This window comes from Sebastes fasciatus, chromosome 15 (assembly GCF_043250625.1).
Source record: "Sebastes fasciatus isolate fSebFas1 chromosome 15, fSebFas1.pri, whole genome shotgun sequence".
Taxonomy (NCBI): domain Eukaryota; kingdom Metazoa; phylum Chordata; class Actinopteri; order Perciformes; family Sebastidae; genus Sebastes; species Sebastes fasciatus.
Window position 1 is genome coordinate 14,390,661 of NC_133809.1, and position 20,023 is coordinate 14,410,683.

General features: G+C 43.1%; 1 protein-coding gene across 1 annotated transcript in view; it reads left to right on the top strand.

Annotated features, from left to right (window-relative positions):
- luzp1 (leucine zipper protein 1) overlaps positions 1-20,023 on the top strand; it is a 53,571-nt gene that overhangs the window by 4,839 nt on the left and 28,709 nt on the right. The window contains exon 2 of the mRNA XM_074659840.1: positions 15,150-15,212. The gene's annotated coding sequence lies outside the window, so the exon portion shown is untranslated. The remainder of the gene's footprint in view (positions 1-15,149; positions 15,213-20,023) is intronic.

The window sequence follows — 20,023 nt, forward strand, 5'->3', positions numbered from 1 at the left end:
GTTATGTGGCATACAAATGACACGCAAAATATCTGTGTAATGTCATGCTGTTTATACGCCTTCCTTTGAGATCAGGTTGGCCATGCACATGTGTATGATCTCTGGATTGGAGATGCTGAAATCAACTGAAAATGTATCAACAACTATGAAGCAATAATCCGATTTATCAAACAAACTTTCTGCTTTCAGCTTGTCAGATTTTAAGAGTTGCTGCTTTTCTCTGTTTTACATCAATTTGAGTTAGATAATTTGAGTTTTCGACGATCGAGAACTTAATCTTAGGTTCTTGATACTTATAATAATCACTATTTTTGGTAATTTTAACACCAAACTATTAATCAATAACGAAAATAGTCATTAGTTGCAGCACTAGGTGGATGTGATGTACACCCATCAGACTCTTGAGTTGGTTCTTCTCCAGACCTTTTCTTCCCCCATCACCTCCTTCTATGTTGCCTCTCCTTTACTGTATACATTAATTTCCCTCTTCCTTCTTTTCTCCCGCTCCTTTTCCCTCTCTTCCTGCCTACCCTCCCTGCCAGCTTTCTTTATCAGTGGCGGGCCAGTGGCGGGGCAGGGCTCTGTGATTTCAGCTGGGAGTTCAAACTACTTGAACTTCGTGTGTATTAGTGGGTTCGTCGTGTGTGCGTGCACGTATGTCTGCGTGCCAAAGCACTTTTTCCCGGTGCTGTTCCCAGCCATGTCGATCTGTCATCGGATACTAGGGGCCGAAAGTGTCAATCACTCAGCGAGTAGTAGCCAGAAGCACATCTCAGCTCCAAGTGTTCACACGCCTCCCTCAGGCTCTCATTAACACATACGCTGACACACAGAGCAACAGATATGTGCTCTCACTCTTTGAGAATTCAAAGCAAGAATGGATTCACACAATTTGTTCTGCGTGTGCGAATGAATCCTCCTCGTTAGTCCTCTAAAGCGTGCCAAACAGCCTGCTCATTACCAGGCTTTCTGTCCCTGTGGTAGCGTCACTGAGGTCTCACCACCACACAGGTGATGACTGTGAACGGTTTCATCACGGAGATCTGCTCCAGCGAAAGGCTGCATGCTTGTGTCCACTAAACAACAAAACATATTCATGATAACACAGCATGGGGTCTTAAAAGTCTTTTTTCACCCCCATCAGAGCAGGTGGAAAAACATATCAGTTGAGTGAGATAATCACTTGACCTGACCTTTCTCAGGCATTTGACTTGTCACAGTAGGAAAAGCACAGGTGTTACTAATAACACTAACGATGGCTCTGTTCTATTCAAGTGTTATAGTGAGAGTAACAGGGAGCCAGCATACACAAATTGGAAATCAAAGCAGCTAAATGGAATTCAGCCATCACTAATTTCCATTATTACTTTGTTGAATACTCGATTCTGATTCTGGTTAATTACGGAGTTCTGCGGTCTGTTATTTCTTTGTAGCAGATATGTTGCTATGTACAACAAGATCGTTGCTAAGAGCGCAGTTGTGCCAGATTTTGATACAAGTGAACCGCCGTATTATGCCTTAAGCTATGTTCGCATTACAAGCGGCAGAAGCAACAGAACGGCCAGCGTGGCCAGCTAAATTGTTGCAGAGTAGCCGTTGAAGTGTTGTTTAAGGGCTCGTTGATATAGTCATGTCATTAAATAGCACTGGGAACTGGCTAATTGGATTTTTTTTTTGACAGAACGTAACAGGGTGAAACAAAAACATATGATTGGTTGATGTTTCACCACGTCATTAGAGCGCTGAAAAAAGAGACCAGCTCAGCTTTATTTGTAGCTTCATGTCACCAGTTAAAACACAACGATGTTATACACCCTGAGATTGTGAAGGGAGGGCTACCTTAGCATAAATAATATGGTGGTAGACACATTTGAAGTATTATCGCATACATTGTCATATCAGCCAACCCTACATGAAATAGATAAGTGATCACCCTTTTTTTGCATTATAGGGCTTCAGAATTAGTCCCTAACAACAAATGTTTGACCTTCAGATTGACCTTAATGTAAAACAGTTTTCTTTCTTTGAATGGTTTTGATTTGCTGCATTTAATCTCTGATCAAAACTTGAATTACTTACTAGAAAATAATTTATTCAGAAAATCATTAATTTTCTTTTAATCTTCTATCTTGTATTTTGTAATTTGTGTCATAATCTTCAGCAACATTGCCATATTGTGTAACCAAGACTCATTTTTAACCAGTGAGACAAACGGACATCTCTGGTATTTAGATAGATAGATAGATAGTAACTTTATTGATCCCAAGGGAAATTCAAGTTTCTAGCATCACAGTTCCATAGTGCAAAACAATAACTGACCTGTTATTGAGTTACTGTGTGGTTGGTTATTGAACCTGTTACATGAGCGCGTGGTTATGAAATAGGATTTTTTTGCAGGGCAAATCAGGCCGTTGTTGAACGACTTGTACACTTGGCACAAAAATTGTGGTCAGAGCCAAAATCTGAGGTTCATAAATCGTTCTTATCTAAACCACTGAGAAGCTGTCAATAATGAGTCATCAAGTTTGAGGAAAAACGTGTTTGTTTGAAACGTTTCCTGAAACTTGGCCCAAACCTCTGCTCCCTGTGGGTAATCTGAATGACACATTTCCATTTCCTTGTATTCTTTTACGTGTGACAAGCCGGCAAACCAGTCATCTAACCAATTTTGGCAGACGGACGTTGCCTTTCCTTTGTCATTATGAAAGAAATCCTCACAGCTCAATGCAGAGCTATAATTGTACTTTACCAATTAAATCATTTTGCTCTGTGTGTAGCTGAAAGCCACCAATCTAAGAGGATAGCATGACAGCATATACGACCTTTCAGTAGCTAAATTTAATTGTAAATTACGGTATGTCGATAGAGAAGTTAAAATCTGGGCTACAACATGTGGCTGTTGGAATAGAAAACCCTGAGGAACTTGATAACAAATGCAATTCTGGGCATCTCTTCATGGCTAAAAAAGGCTCGGATACTCGACTCACTCTTAAGGTTACTGTCTCAAAACAGATGTCTGTAATGCTCCTCTATCACTATTCCCCAGCAATTACCCTTTGGTTGTAATTCAGACATGTACCAGGCTTCCAAACTGCTTCCTAGCTCCATATTTCAGGAATTTTAATTTATGAGCAGAGCACCCATCGCTCCCCTGCAGCCCTCAAAACCAGGCAGCTGTCCTGCTGTTGACCATGTGATGCTTCTAAAGCTAGAAACTCTTCATCTGGTCTTCATTTTGGCTTCCCAACCGTCCACCATTTCCTTATCACACGGGACCAGAGAGAGACAAGTCCATAGATGCTATACCACAATGTCATTTATTATTCGCGGTACTTTTGACTGATGATTCAACATTTTTCCCACATTTTTTCCACTGCTTCCAGTTGATATTGAATTTAGTGTAAAGCTAATTGTGAATTAGTGACTTTGGTCTTCAGATAGGATTAGGAATCACCGGAGGGCCCAGGATACAATACTATCACGACACTTAAGTCACGATACAATTTTGTTGTGATTTTAAACATTTAGTGATATGTTATATTGTGATTTATTACCTTTTTTCAACTGCAAATTATGCAGTTTGTCAACATCTGTTTGAATAAGATACAGTTTTCACTCTTTTCATCTCAGATTTTCTTTCACATATCTTGAGGTCAGAGGTCGAGGGACCCCTTTGAAAATGGCCCTGACTCATTGCAGCTTATTACAGGTGTAAATATACTGTAGATGATAACCACAATAGATTTCTATGTGAATCGTGGCTGTCTTTATGTCAAGCTGTCTTTTTCTCTCACAACCTCTGTCCTCCGTGCTGAGCGTCAGTTTATTTAGCAAAAACACTGCTGCCAAGAATGTGTTTGTGGCCGTTACATATACCCTGATAGCTGCAGGTGATAAGTCCTCTAATGTGTAATCAGCGGCCAGCTGCCCCACATGGCTGGAGTTTGGACCACATTGACCAATAATGTGGGTCACTCTGCTACTGTGTTTGTGTTTTACATGCTTTCCAGTTGACCTGAAACACAAGTTTCCTCTTTGGTTTTTGGAATTTTTTTTCCCCAACTGGTTCCTGCGTGGGATTTAGGTTTCTGTTGGACGTTTCAGCCTCCAATAAGTTGTTTTACAGAAGCTCCCCTGCGCGCCTGTTTTGTTCATACACTGTACAGGCTCCTCAAAAAATGGCTACCTCGTCGATCCTGGAAGAAAAGAGGAAAGAAGTGCAAAGGAACTTCAAAAACATGTAGGAGGCAGAGAGAGAGAGGGAGGGGAGAAAGGGACCTTTAACAGGGGAGAGCTAAAGTTAAGACATTTCTTGTAAATTCCTTATTTTTTTAGGTGTTCTCCTCCTCTACGGGCCAATATTCCCCCTCTCTCCTTCTGATTGTTATCTTGTCTCGCTCACTCTCTCCCTCTCTTTTCGCCTCGCTAACGAGGAGACCCCGTCACTCCCCCTCCTCCCGCCTGGTCCAGGAGTATTTTTGGAAGTTAATGAAAAGAGAAATCTGAACTGCCTACCCTTAAAAGGCATGTCTGGGTCAGCTGGGTGGAAACTTGTGTTATTAATGTCCTTAACATTTTCTATGCGAGTGGGTCATCTGTGATTGTAAGTGTGCGTGCATTCGGTGCCGCGTACAGCGCAGGAATGCTGTGGGTTGGGGGGCTAGAAAAGGAAGGAGGGTGGGCTAGCGAGCAGGCCTACGTCTTCAGGAAAGGAGGGGGGTCAGGGGCATATTTGGCATATTTCAGGAGCCATTCCAGTCTGGTTCAAGATGCATTCTTCTTCTTCCTAGAGATGTGGCTGAGCGGCCAGACAGACAGCAATCAAGGCAGGGGGAAGAAAGGTGAACATCACGCTCTACTTCCCATCAGTCTTGTGATGCTGGTTGTGGAACATGGCGCAGAAAAGCTTAAAAAAGCCACTAACACAGGTGGTAAAAAGATACTACCTCATGCCACCTAGACACAGATGTCTAACCCACCACATCTGTAACCTCAATAATATCTTTTAAAAGGCTAAATATTGAACAAAGTCCTTCACCCAGCAGCAGGGTTTGTGTGTCTTGGGTACCATCACTACACTTTAATGAGTGTTTATATGCAGAGAGCTGTAATATGTCCCTTTCAACCTCTCTTCCGTGGCATTATAGTCACTGCTTCTCCCCCCTAGAATTTATGATGTTTCAGCCTGTTATTTGCAGTCGGATGGCTGCTGACTGACGTGACAGCGGTTGGCAGGAGTTCACTGTGGCGGTACCAGTCCAGTGCTCCGCAGAGGTCGGGTTCATCGTGAGGTCTGTGTCGAGGGCCCGGTTGGAGCAGAGTGTACAGATGTGCTCCTAACCGGCCAAAGTGTCTTTGTTTCATTCTTTTATTTTCTGAAACTTACAGCAAAACATTTCTTTTTTGTTTTATGAATCACTGTCTAAAATCAAAATGACTGAACTGATGAAATGGCAAACTATTATCAAGTACTTCTACTTGTTGGGTGCTTATTGTCCTGTCACTGGTGCTGCTGTTTCTGGGTGAGGCCCAGAGAGACGACATCAAATGTGCTTTGATGCGTCTGATGTCTCTTGTGTTTTGGTCTTAGCAGGAAAATGTGGATCAGGGAACCACCGCAACTGTGACAAATTACAGGAAAAAACAGAATAAATGAGTGCAGAGCATCTACAGAAGCTCACAGAATGAAGGGTTTGATGGGTGTCACTAGATCTCAACCCAAGTGGACACCTATGGGAAATCAATGTTTTAAACAGAACTATCCACTACCTTCATTCAAAATCTTTTGGAAGAGTGGTGATACCCTCAATCTAGGAACCCATTTAGCCTCTAGGGTTAATATTTCGGGGGTTCTGGTGGAGCCATTGGATACATGGACGACAGATATTCGGGCCAAGACTTACTCTTCCGTGCATCAGTCATTGTTTACTGTCTGATTATTAACTTGAGACGCAAGAATGAAGTTGGAATTGAGAGACAACAGACAATAGCCGAGATTGATTTTGGCTAGGCTTGTCACGATAGTCAGTGTTACCGGTGTTACACGGTGGTCGGGCATAAACCCGATTTCATTACGCACCCACCACCAATGTCCCCACCGTCGTTTTGCTTTCTTTTTTTTTTTACAGAAATAAAACCCATTTCGTTAATTTTGGCGTATCAGCGGCATGTTATCAATCGATAGATGGACGACGGATGCTACAATCTGAAAGTGAATGCACCTGCTCCATAAGGAGTCAGCTCAGAGTAGCAGGAGTCAGATTTCACACACGGGACGAGAGAGAGTTTGCCAGACCTAGAGATGGCAGAGGATTTGGTGTTGGAAGTGAAAAGCAAACGCGCCTATTTGGAAATACTTCAGATGACGCTTCCAATACCAAAATCTTGTCCCGTTGCCTACGGACTCTGCATTCATATTCAGATATGTTTAGAAAGATTAGTGTTCCCTTTAGTTTGGCACCTATTTGTACTCTTAGTGAGCCTCACGAATAGTTGTTGTCCACCTGAATGAACATAACAAAAAAATTGTATATTGATATTTGAGTATAAAATAGTTAGTTTAGTTTGAAGACAGAGAAATTAGCCTATAATTCTTTTCTCTGAAAATGAATATGTAACCGTTAAAAAAATGAAAAGCTTACTTCTTTCTTGGCTCTGACTAGTTGCCAGGCAACCAGCAGAGGTGCCAGGAAGTTACTGGTCCCGACCAAAAGATATGTTTTGACACATACCGATCTGTAAAACGAACTTTCAAATACAGTACATCGTTTTCACACTTTGTTTTTTGTCTTGACAAAAAAAAAAATGAGACTGAAAACTGGACTAGTGTGTCAACATCCTGAAAAGTAGCCTTCATAAATTTACTTTGGTGTAGCTGTGTGTGCGTGTGTGTGTGTGTGTTTGTGTGTGGATACTTGTTCATTTGATCAAATGTGACTTGTGGAACAGCCCGGGTTTGGATCCTCATGTGCTCGTCCTTTGCAAATGATCTGTTTGCTGATGCATGAGTCGTCGACTGTATGAGGAATATACACACCCTCACATCCACACACACTCTCACACCCACACACACACACACACACACACTCCTGTCTGACCTGCTCTAATCCTTGGATCTCCAGGGCGGCTCTCAAAATAAAATTCCTCCCGCAGATTATTTTTCTTGTGATCAGAAAATATACATGTTCTCGGAGAGAGGAATGTCCAGACGCCATGGCAACCTGACGATTGCTAACTTCCCCCTCTTCTGTTTCTCTCGTCCTCGGCTGTTTTGTCTTCAATGCTCTGTTTCTACTCAACTTTATTTTTCTGTACAGTACAGTTCTCTACAGTTCTACAGTACGTCGGTAAATCTAATGAACTTGTCGCAACTTTTTTCATGTACATGACCTTGATCGGACTTTCCCTCATTTTCTGTTTGTCCTTTTTTCTCACCTACCCATCGTTTAAAAGATGTTTTTCTTCTTTCCAACAGACATCCCTCCCTCTGTTCCCTCCGTCCATCCATGCATTAGCAAGTCTGGTTTTAGGAGCTTTCATCATTGTGGTGCTGATGCATGCAGACCCCGACTGCTAGGCTATTTTCAGCCTCTCTTTCCCCTCCTCTGTACCCTTTACCTCCCCCTCCTTCTCTTCTCTGCTTTGGTTTTATGTTGGAGGAGATCTCTGCCTTTTGTAAAGGGCTGGGTTGGCTGGTTTTCCCCTCCATGCCAACGCTGCTCTTTGGAGCTCCTTCTCATGCTAGCTGTCCCGACCAGGGGAAATGAAGCAGCACAATGCGAGCCATGGCGAGGCCGTAAAAATAGACTGGCTAAAATGCAGCTTTTACTTGAAGAGACTTGAAACCCTTTCATGTCCAATATTTTTGTAGTAGTAGAATGGGAAGTTGGGCTGAGTAGAACAATTTTTTAATTATTTTTTTCTATTTTTTCAATTTATTACAAAGTAAGACCAAGGAAAGCAGTAAATTCTCACCTGTTAACATCAAATTCTTGCTTGATTTGTCAATTAGCTGACTCGTTTAAGTGCTTTGTCTGAGTTTAAAATGTCCTGAGTCACTGGAACATCTCTGTATTAACCTAAACACATTGGATCACTCAGTGATAACACACATCCCTTGCTCAGAGTGAAGCAGACAAACACACACAGCGACTCAGACTGTGAGCGAGTCATCGGCTCACCTCTGGTGGTCCCGTCATCTGTCCTCTTCTTCTTTTCCTCTCTTTGCGTCTCTTTATGGCTCAAAGTCAACTAACATTCGGATACCTATATAGGACACAATGTAGGTTGTATTTACTGTATAGTAAAGACAGCAACCCTTTACCTATTTATTTGGATTTAACCTTTTTGGTTGAATTTGACCTTTTATTATCGACACTTTTAACTGGTAGAGCATTGGATGTCTGGCTCACCCACAGTTGAGTTGTGTGAGTACTATGTGTGTGTGCATGTGGATGCATTCAGACACAGGAGCCTCACAGGAATCCCATAACACTCCCTGAGTGGCTCATTTGTGCACTGTGGAACATTGTGGAATACCAGGCATATTTTATGATCCAACCTTCAGCCGGCTCCCTCTCTTTTCACCAAGCGTCTAGGTTTATTTGTGAGGCTAAGCCGGTCTGGCCATCCGTGCTCCCTTCCCTCTTTAACAGAATATTTAAACATCGCATTTTAGACTTTTAGCTGATGCCTTTATTCAATTTCAGAGGAACGAACAGACGATTTTGGCTGAGGAATCTAACGTGAACTTGAGGCCACAGCATTGTTTGTCTCCCTGTGAGAAGTTTAGCTCTCTACATGGGTTGACATGTATGTATAAAGATGTATAAGTGTATACCCTCCTCTTGACAAACAGGCCTACCACATGTGGTGGCGTGTTTTAACCGCCTGGGCAAACAAAGATACAGCAGAGCTCGATGCCCGTGGCTCTCGCCCACCCACTTGGACAAACTCGCTGTAGTTTTTACCTCCTTGTTTTCACCCTCTAGTCATACATTTTTTTCTTCTCTCTGTCTAAAAACCTCAACAAATCTTTTGCAATTCAACCTCTCTCATCCCTACTTGCCTTAAATACTCTCTCTCTCATTCCATCTCTTCTTTCTCTGCCTCCCTTCCTCTCTCTCTCTCTCTCTCTCTCTCTCTTTAGGTGTGGACTGCACAGAAGAATGCAGTTAAATTAGTGTTTCCTCTCTCCTGCCAGCCAGCTGCATCTCACACTCCCAGCCATGCCAAGCATCTGAGACACAATTGACCTTAAAAGGAAACAATAGCGGCCTATCAATTCTGCTCTGCCAGTCAAGGAATGGCTCACTCCTGTATGGGCAGGGTCCAGCTGCTCACGCACACAACACAAGGAAGTGTTTGGAAAGTGAACTTTGAAACTGCAGGGAAATGAGAGCGACCCAGTAAATTTTTTTTTCTTGTTATTTTATAGGTGTGTGTTGTCTGTACAGGACTGTAGTAGGAAATACCAGGGTCATGAGTCCATTCTGTTCATTAAAGGCCTAAATGCTGTTAATCCACAATTTATTTATGCGTTGGCCTAAAGGGAGTTCAATTTTAATTTTGATTTAAAAGATAATGGAATTAGCCAATAAAACACATGTATTTCAGTTCGTAAAACCCCCAAATTGCCAGAAAACATACCTTTAGTGTCCTCAATGTGTGTGTATTTTTCAAAAAAATCAAGTTTGATGAAATTCAACGTGACACAAACTGTGTATGAATCATGTGAGTGACGAGCTAATGTTGCTGTCAGGCATTTGCCTTACCTTTATCGAACCATGTCAGAGTGACTGTGTATTTGTATATGAGCACCTATGCTTGTGGACAAGGCTCGGCCTGTTTTGCTTATTCATCGACAATTTTTTTTAATTCTAACAGATTATTACAGCTCAAATATATCATTTTTCCCCCACGCTCCAACAGTAATCAGAAATTCAGATGAAACACTTTAAGCTTAAAGGCAGGGTTGACGATGTTATCGACTATACACTAATTGTTATATTGGTAGAAATGGTCTTTACCCCCCCGACAGCGATCCATTACTTATGAGCTCTGAAAGGGGACCGGAAAAAGAACCGTCATCTGTAGCTGCTGTATTCCTGTAAAAACGTCTACCAATCACTGCCTCACGGTCCGCTTGGAAAGAACCAATCAGATGCCTCCCTGCTTGTACTCTACCCTTGGCGTTCACCAGCCTGAACTCAAAGCGCGTCGCCGCTGCAAGTTTACTGGAGAATGGAAGAGAAACTGTCTGCGAAGTAGTGACGATGCGGCGGTGCTTGTGCATGTGTGTGGGGGGCGTTGCCTTGGAAGGAGCCCAGAGGGGAGTTGGTGGGTTTAGACGGAGCTCCTGAGGCGATGCTACTTTCAAATGATGCTAGCTTTCCAACATCGTCGACCCTATCTTTAAGCATTCTCAGATTGAAACTGTCTTTGCCAGCAAATGTCCTTTAGCGAGACCCTAAATCTTATTGTCTTTCAAAATGCTTTAAAATCCCATTTGTTCGATTTCTACGTCAGACAGTCCTGTCTTAGTCTTGTTTATTCTAAATAGTAGATTTGACCTTTAACGACTGCTGACATTTTGCCAGGAGCTTCCTATTTTGTGGAGGTGTTGTGTGACATTGCTAGTTGTCATGTTACTGTTGTATAAATGAAAAATAGTCAACACTAATCTATCTGTGTAGTCAGCAGTTAGTGTGTGAAAGCCTCAGCTGTTGTTTGTGGAACAGGCAGGGCTAAAAGTCATTAGATATTAGGACTGGTTCCTCAGGTTCACGGGGAAGTTAAAGAGGTGGATGGTTTTTCCTTTTGACAGCTCGTCAGCGTGTAGACAAACTCTTACTCCACCTTGCTGCTCGGCTGGAATGCAAATAGCAGCCGGAGGAATGCTGTTCGCAGTCTTCGCTGGCAGGGAATGAAAAAATCAATCGCTCTACGCCGCCTTTCTTTTGTTAGCTCCCCCTGTCTGCTACTCCGCTTCCTGTCTCTCCCCATCTTTCCCCTCACTCTGCTTACTCTTTTCTGCCTCTCTGTCTTTTCCCCTCTCTAGGCATCCTGTTCACTGTGTTTGATTTGGGCATTCCTTTCCTCCCCGAGCAGACAAAACAACCCCAGACCTCTCTGAACTGCAACCCCCAGTGCGCACACACACACACATATATACACACACACACACTCTCCCCTTCTGCTAATCACACACAGGAAATGGGCTCCCATGCAAACGAGGCCCGCCTGGCCAGAGGAACCCAGGATGGAGTTTCAGGCCTTGAAATGTTCTCCAGCGGAGGAAATTGAACATGATCTCTCTCTTCCCCCTTCTTTCATTCTCCCCTCGTTTCCCCTCATGTTTTACTCGCCGTGGTTCCTCTCTCCTTTTTCTTTTGACACCATTTTGCTGTGAAACATCGCCGTTTAAGACTGGCTAATGCATACAGTTGGAAGCAATATGTTGGATGTTGGGAGTATTTTTTCATGCTGTTGGTCCCAGTCAGATCAATGTTAGGTTAAAGCATCTCCTGCAGTCAGTCTCTGTATATATGCATGTGGGTGTGTGTGTGGCCTCACATGTACTGTATGTGTTTGGGAAGCTTAAGTGCTCAAAAAGCTGATAACGTATCAACTGCCTCACATTATATGTGGGATAAAGCCGTACTCAAAGATAAACAGAAGAAGATAAAATGTTTATGTAGAGTGAAAAGGGAGGTGAGGGTTATTCCTGCTCTGTTTCAGGTAAGAAATATTGTGTTGCTTTGTGATATTAGCACACTGACTGGACAGTCATTGTGGGCCAGGGCAAGAAGTGCTTAAATACACCTAGATGGATCAGTATACGGAAGCGTATCTTGGTGACATGTTTTCACAGATAATCCTATCGCACATCGACACAGATTGCACAGGAACAGTAGCTTCCTCATTAGTACAATGCAGAGCGTACTAATGTGTTTGTTGTGAAAATGGACAGGACACATTTCAGATGAGACTTGAATATCAATTTTGAACTCTATATGATGATCATAACAATACAATTGTAACCAGAAGAATCATAAAAGAAAATCCTGCATTATCTTTGGTCCAGATGAAAACTCTGAGATGAACAGAGTGAAAACGTTATCTTATTAGATAAAACAGATGTTGACAAACTGTATAATTTGTAATAAATTGCAATATGTCCTATCACAATACTCAACATATTGCAAAATGTTTAAAATCGCAAAAAGATTGTATCATGATAATATCGTATCATGGGGCATCTGGTGATTCCCACCCCTATGTATTATTATTATTAGCAATATTGTGATGATATGATCTTTTAATATCATCATTTTACAAATTTCTGGTGTCTAAATTTATGATTCTGAACATCTGTTTGATTATTTTATGAGTGTTTTTTTGCATTCACATCTTGGTACATACAGATACTGGAAAATATGCTCATCAATCATAATGATTACAACTACTCTATAAATTCTGTTTATGACACATAAATGTACTGTAAAGTGGATACAGTGTGCTGGAAATGACACTTACTTTGTGTTAATATAAGTGAGCTGACGGCTGGTTGTTCAGAGACGGATACAGACGCTGGAGGGAAGTGCCACCTCACACTGATTCAGTTCATTCTGCTGAGTAACGTAATGAATCCTCCCAACCTGACATGCTGTGTGCGTGAGGGGAAGCGAGGGGGAGCGAGGAGGGATGAGCAGGAGACAGCTGTTTTCAGTTTTGCTTGGTTACGGGTTGGCTAACTGTCTGAATGAATAGCTCCGACCCCCCACCCCCCCCCCCCCCCACACACACACACACACACACACACACATAACCCACCAACACATACAAACACAGACAAACATGTGGTCTCTGGTCACCAGGGTATTTGGCGTCTTCTGGATCGTTAAGAATGTGTTGAATCTCATTTGTAAAATCACATATTTTCATTAAAATTAGTGTTCAGTGCCAAAAAGCTGGCTTTGCACTCTGCATAATCACACATTTGGTTTGGTGCACCGTGGAAGCGCTGTCGTGTAGCGTGAGAACGTCGGATGATTCAGCAAAACCTGCGTGTCGGTGTCATGCCGCTGCCCTCATGAATCTAACATGACGGAGCTGAGTGCAGAGCAGCAGGGCTGTCTCCTTCCTGTAAGGAAAAGATGTGTGGGAACAAACTGAGAGGATGACACAGAGAGGAACTGAGAGTGGCAGGAGCAACGAAAAGGCTGGTTGTTTCTGTCCATCAGCAGCTACTTACATGATCGAAGTGTCTTTGAGCGCATCGCTTGCCTCTGCTTTCTCACTTACTGTAGCCTAAAGGCCCTGACACACCTCAAGTCGGTGAGCGTCTGTCGGCCTAGCTTTTGCGGTGTGTCCCGCACCGTCGGCTCTAGTCTACCCGTGTGAGTTTTTTTGTGTGAAGAAGTGAGGACAGCAAGTCAAGAAGGCACACACAGAAGGCTCTTCTCATTTTTCATCTTCTTCTCATCTGATCATTCCAATACACGGAGTCGGCAAACACCGCTTTGTTTCATGTACGTATCGTAACAACGGCTTGTATATCCACCGTCCTCGGTCTTCCGGTTTCCCTTTTTGAATGACAAATACCGACTACCGCCACCTGCTGGTGTGGAGAGTTATTTCCCCTCACGCAAGCGCAGAGCCTACGTGGTAGTCGGCCGTTTGTTGCAGTCTTTGCGGTGTGTTCGGTTGCAACTTTTTGGCCAAGACACAGAACGCGAGGCGACGCAACTGTCGGCTCTGATGTCAGTTTGGTGTTTCTGGGGCTTAAGTCAAGAGAGATACCTCTTTCTGAACAGTTTATGACCATTTCAGGCTTGATTAGTTCAACAGAAATCTTTAAATCTTTAAAGTCATGTTATAGCTGCTCAAATGTGAGGATTTGTGAAGTCTTTTGTGGATTGAAGATCTTTGGGTTTCGGACTGTTGATTGAACAAAACAATTTGAAGACGTCTCCTTTATGGCAGACCAAAGAGGCCAATAACATACTGTATATTCATTCATTATCCGTAACCGCTTATCCCATCTGGGGGGGCTGGAGCCGATCCCAGCTGACATTGGGCGAAGGCGGGGTACAACCTGGACAGGTCGCTGTGAGGCGACAGCGTTAACCACTGCACCACCGTGCAGCCCCCAATAATATATATAATAAATATAATAAACAGTTGGAAATTAGCAGCATTTCCACTATTTTCTGACATTTTATAGACCAAACGATTAATCAAATTCATTATCGGGAGATTAGTCGACAGTGAAAGTATTGTGAGCTGCAACCCTACATGCTTTTCATGCTAGTTTTTTCCCATCCTTTTCCCTATTATACAGGTGACAAAACAACTCGAGTCTTCCCTACTTGCTTGTTCTTGAGTTTTTAAACATCAACATCAACTAAACAGGTTTAGTTTGATTAGTTGTCATGAAACTGTAGATGTTATTCTGAGCACCTCTTGGACTTGGTAGTTCGTTCTTTAATGTAAGTTGTATGTAATGTTTCGGTACCAGAGTGTCCTGTTGCTGCTTACAGGAATGTTCTCTTTCTCCTTCAGCCTCCCCCCTCCTCTTCCTCATTTCTCCCCCTCCCTCCACTTCCCTCTCTCATCCTTTAAATTCAGTCCAGACTTGCGTCTTAAATCTGGATTCTCTGTGCTTAACCAAACATATGGAATGCTACTGTAGAGGAATGCTCCAAGTCTGGCTTATTTTCTGTGTGTGTATGTGTGTGTGTGTGTGTTTAACCATGCACATGTTTTGAAGCAGATGAGAGCTTCTAGGATGATGATGATTATGATAATGGTGCGTGTGTGTTTGTGTGCCTCCTCGGAGAACTGAATAGGGCCTTCTGTTGTCGTGGCCAAACACTGCCTGTCTGCTCAGGCATGAGTCTATTGCAAAGCCTCCCGAATGCGTCCCATATCTGAGCAGTTAGCTCATTCTTTAGCCCGTTAGCCTGACTGTGAACGATCTCCCCCACAGTGACTGCATTGTCAGCCCGGCCGCAGGCTCGAGGCCTTGCCAACACTGCCAAGCATAACAATGGTGAAAGATGGCATGAGTGTGTGTGTGTGTGTCTTGATATTATGATGACCACTTTTACTAACCTCGTGCCCTGCTTGTGTGTTTTTGACCACAGGATGGAGACTTTGGGAAGAGGAGCTTAACGTGTGACGGACAGACAAAAGGATGCATCTAAAATGTAAGTTATGGCGTCCTGTGCTACAGTTAATGTTGATTTATTTCTGCACATATTCAGGGTGTCTCTGGGTCACTGAAAGTCAACGAAAGTCATCAAGTTTAATAAAATAAAATAAAAATGTGATAATAAAATGCCAAATCAAAATGTCTTCAATCTAAGAACAAGAGATTTTTGTAGTGAACGATTTACATATTACATTTTACCCATTACAACTAATGCAGGGTTTGTACAGTATGCAATCTATGAGCTTTGCTCAACACCACCGTCGTCGTCAAGACCACCTTAAGACACCAAGTCATGACTAAGGCTAGAGCGTACTGAGAATGAGACAAGACCAAGCCTTTGAGGGGTTAAGACCAAGTCAAGACCTAGACCAGACCAGACCAGTGCGAGTCCCACGCTGAACGACACACTTACGATAACTTACCCATCTCTCCTAGTAGGTTCTGTCCAGAGCATTTCCAGTTATAGCGCGGCTTGTCTGGCAACGTTGATATGACGACAAGACTACGGGAAGTCACTGTGTTGTTTGCCAAGGAGTAGTTACAGCATTTAACTCCCCCTAACCTCAAACTGTTGTTTTTAGGAGTATTTATTTTTACTTTAAAGATAGTCGGTCCATCTGTTTCCCCATGCTTCCAACAGCAGGGCAAAAAAAGCTTATAGCCATAAAGCCATAATGCTAAGCCATGCAAAATACCTCCTCGCTCCAACCCACAGACATGAGTGTGTTTAGATCTTTTAATTTAACTTACAGAAAGAAAGAAAAGAGGTCTATTTCTCAAAATGTGGAATTATTCCTAAAAATGTATTTCCTGTATGTATGTCCTTTTTCTTATAGTGACATTTAATGATGTGTAAAATGTAAAAACATGGCTTTTCTAAAACCTAGAGATACATTAGTATAGTTATTTGTGTGTGAGTGTGTGTTATCTTGTATATCAGGTCACCCAGTCAGACAAAATCGATTCACAGCATCGATAATGTTTCCTCTGGCTCCCCTCCCTCCTCCGTCCTCCCTCTTCTTTCATTCCTCCACCTCTCTTCTTCTCCTCCTCCTCTCTTGCTCACCTCTTCCTCCCTTCCTCTCCCCCTCCCTCTCCTCCTCCTCGCCTCTTTCCGCCCCTCCTCTGCTCTTTGTGAGTCTGTTTCCCGTTGGGCACAAATGCCGGCGCCGCACTTCCTTCCCTGTAGCCTGGAGTCACACAGGAGTGGCAAACATATACCATACTGTATATATTCTGTAACATATGGGTCAGTGCGGTCATATGCATAAACATTCACACCGCTCTCAGCGACAGCAGCTGGTGTGTTATCAGGCCAGGTTAGTCAGCAGATACATTATATGTGTCACTGTCTTGTCTGCTCGGCTGTCTGCTCACACAACAGCTTAAGGTCAATATGTGGCCAAGGCGTGTTCTGTGCGTCTTCACTGAGCTGCATTTACAGTTGCGTTTATTATTCCGGATGCTAGTTCACATCCTGCTTGAGCTGAATTCATCCTAAAAAAATAGTCCGGAACTAACAAAGACCATGAAAACCGACAGTAAAACAGGAAAAGGAGCTTCTCGTGTCAGTGTCCTGTTACTAATGGTTCTGTCCCACTTGGTTTTTCATAATCAGAAGCTGGCACACTTCTTGTTCTCTGTTCAGCTGTGGCTGTTGCTCTTTATGCAAACTGCCTAAGGAGCCGTTCACATGTAGCATCTAAAAACACGCGGAAAACGCCAGCCGTGCCGCTTTCATCCTTTTATCCAAGGTGCTTGGGCGCTCCTCTCGCACCTGCCGTCACTAAGCAACCAAAACATGCGTGCTGCGATGACGATGAAGTTGCGATAATTTAAAAGTAAGCCTCACTGACTAAACTAAACTCAGTCAAAACAAAGATAAATGGATTTCCAGCGCCGGCAAAAAATTGCCGCCAATAAATTGTTAGCCTCTGTGGTTTCTAGATGCCGGACAGAAACGTTAATATTACCGTCGCTTAGCAGCGGTGTTCTCACAACCTAATCACCTGAACGCCAAGCATGTCGTGTACACAACTTCCCATGTTGTAAACACGCGCTCACGAGTTTCATTTGAAGGCACTGTTTATCTCAGGGCGCAGCTGTTGCGCCCGGAAAAACGGGCGCATGGGAACGCTTGCGTGTCGCGATGCCGTCGGTCCCGTGTTTTGCGCGCGTCCACATTGACAACAATGGATTTAAGGGAGCCAAAAACGCAGCAATGTGAATGGCCCCTAATTCTTTCTGAAAACACTGTCTCACTTCCTGTGCACTAGAGGCATTTCAAGGGATATTTATTCATATCAGAGTCCATGCTGATTTTTTAAATTCATCCTCTTACGTGCTCAAACATTAAAGTGCGTGTGAGCACATTTGTATGCTTGATGTGAAATTTAATAAGCAGCTCAGCTTATCAGCCGTTTTATCCTTGCTTTAACATACATTTACAGTCTAACTACTTTACTTTACTTACAGTAATAGGATGGCCTGTAATAACTATATGATTCAGTATCTCTCCTCAGATATAACAACTTCATCACTTTACCTCCTTCTCTGTTCGTCTCCTCTTCCCTCCCTCCCTCCCTCCCTCCTGCAGCCAGTGCTGCATTCCTGCTGCAGTAATCCACTCTGGCAGCTACCTGCTCTGCATTCTGTGGAGTCACTCCCCTCATCTCACTCTCTCTCCCCTCCTTGTCTGTCTCTATTTCTTTGCTTACATGGCATTATTACATGCATTTTGCTCTGCACATTTGCCCCGTTTAAGCTTTTCCGCTGCTACCTCTCTCTCTCTGTTCTGTTTCTTCCTCATCAGAGAGCCACTGAGGTCTCCATTCAGCCGGAGCAGGCTGCTAATGCCAAGGCTCAGGCTGATGAAGCATTGCCAAGCTCTGTCGTGTGTGTGTGTGTGTGCTCTGTGCTCTGTGCTCTGTGCTAGGATGGGAAAGCAGTGAAAGAGCAGGATGTCAAGCAGCCAGGCAGGAGGCTGAAGGGCTGTATGTTAAGAGCTATTGATGTGTCTGTGAATCGACAGTGTTTGTAGGCAGTTGTCGCCGACCATCAGAGAGAGGGGGCCACGCCTGGTAAAGTACCCAATCCATCATCACCGGACAGTTTGATGATCAGCTGTCACCTCCTCCTCTCTTGGACACAGTGGCAGGGACGTATAACTGCAGCAGGAAGGCAGGGGAGTGAGGATGAAGGGCAAGGGAAGGAAACAGCAGCAGAAATGGGGGGGTGGGTTGGGGGGATATTTTAGAGGTAGAGGTCACATGAAAAGGGGGATGACAGTGACAGAGACTGATGGTAAAAAAGGAGAGGAATAGAGAGCGTGAGGAAAGAAAAGAATGAATAGTAAGAAGGGGGTGTTGTTCTGGACTTTTACTGGAGGAAATGGCAAAATACACAATTGCTTCCACTTCAATTTAACACTTAAGTAATTTCTGCAATTGTGAGAATTACTTAAACACACCACCATCATTACATTCAAATGACATAAGCCACATAGAGTTGCATGATGCTGTGTTATGTTGCCACAGACTTTTACTTGATTTTCATTCTTTAACCCCGTCCATCTGGGACGAGTTTGTAAACGGATGTGAGGTAGCGTTTTCATAAATCTCCCCTCACAACTCTGATAAGCCTGTTAATGCATTAGTACGCTCTGTGGCACCTGGACTATACACTAGTTACATTTCTCACATTTTCAGTGCAGAAGCTCTCTGCCAGTGATCTCCCTCTGCGGATGCTGCAGACACAGTGTGTGGCTCTGTTATACCTTCTGACTATACATGAAGCGTTACGTTTGTGTGAGCTTATTTTAAAGTCAGTCTTTACAATTTAAAGTTCAGCTAGAAAGCAGCCAGGTGTGTATCTTCTCTAAGGCTGCACAATCCTAAACAATTCATAAGAATCATCTGGATATTAATCTATACAAGTGCAGTAGTTTGAGAGAAAAGCATTTTTGATCACATCTAACAATGTTAAGAAATCCTGGAACTATATCCCACCAAAAACATATCACTTGGTCTTTGGCTTTCCTCCACATTTCATAGATTTTTTTTTCATAGGTCGACTAATTTGGCGCCGATTAGGAAGTTTTGCAAACTATTGTTATTGGCAGAATGGGCTCCGATAGTGGTTTATGGTATGCAGCCTTCGCCAGTCACTCAGGGATGTACATCATCATTTTGCATGGAAGCTCCATACACATAATTAATACCACTTTTGCTGAAAATATTTGCGTGCATGCGATGAGCTCCTGATAGTTTAGTTTATTTGACAAGAATCCAAGTAAAGCAGTAAAAAACATACAAGCGTATGAGATATTGTCAGGGATAATTTAACAAAGTCCAGGACTTACTTCCGTCGTGGTCCCTGTTGTTCCATCAGTTCGCCCTCGCCACAACAAGATTGAGACAGCCTTACAACGTCCAAGGTGGGAAACACACGACCACATCTCACAAGCCACATCCCAGCATAACAATCCACTTCCAGATAAATATGCCAATGAAACAAATTAATAGCATACATTTGTTTTCCTTTTTTTCCTACCTGATTTCAATGAATTAAAGCAACCATGTCTTTATTTGGAGAGGTTATCTAGCAGCCTCTGTTTGACCTTATTCTTAAAGGCTTGAGGGTTCTGCACCTCCTTGATTGAGAGAGTAAGTTTATTCCACTCTGTTGGACCAGAATAGATAAGACACCTCACCCATAATAGTTTTGAATCTAAAAAGATTCAGGTTGGCTACCCTAGCTCTGGTATTGTGAACGTCTTCTAGCTTCTTGAAGTAATTGTCGAGGTAC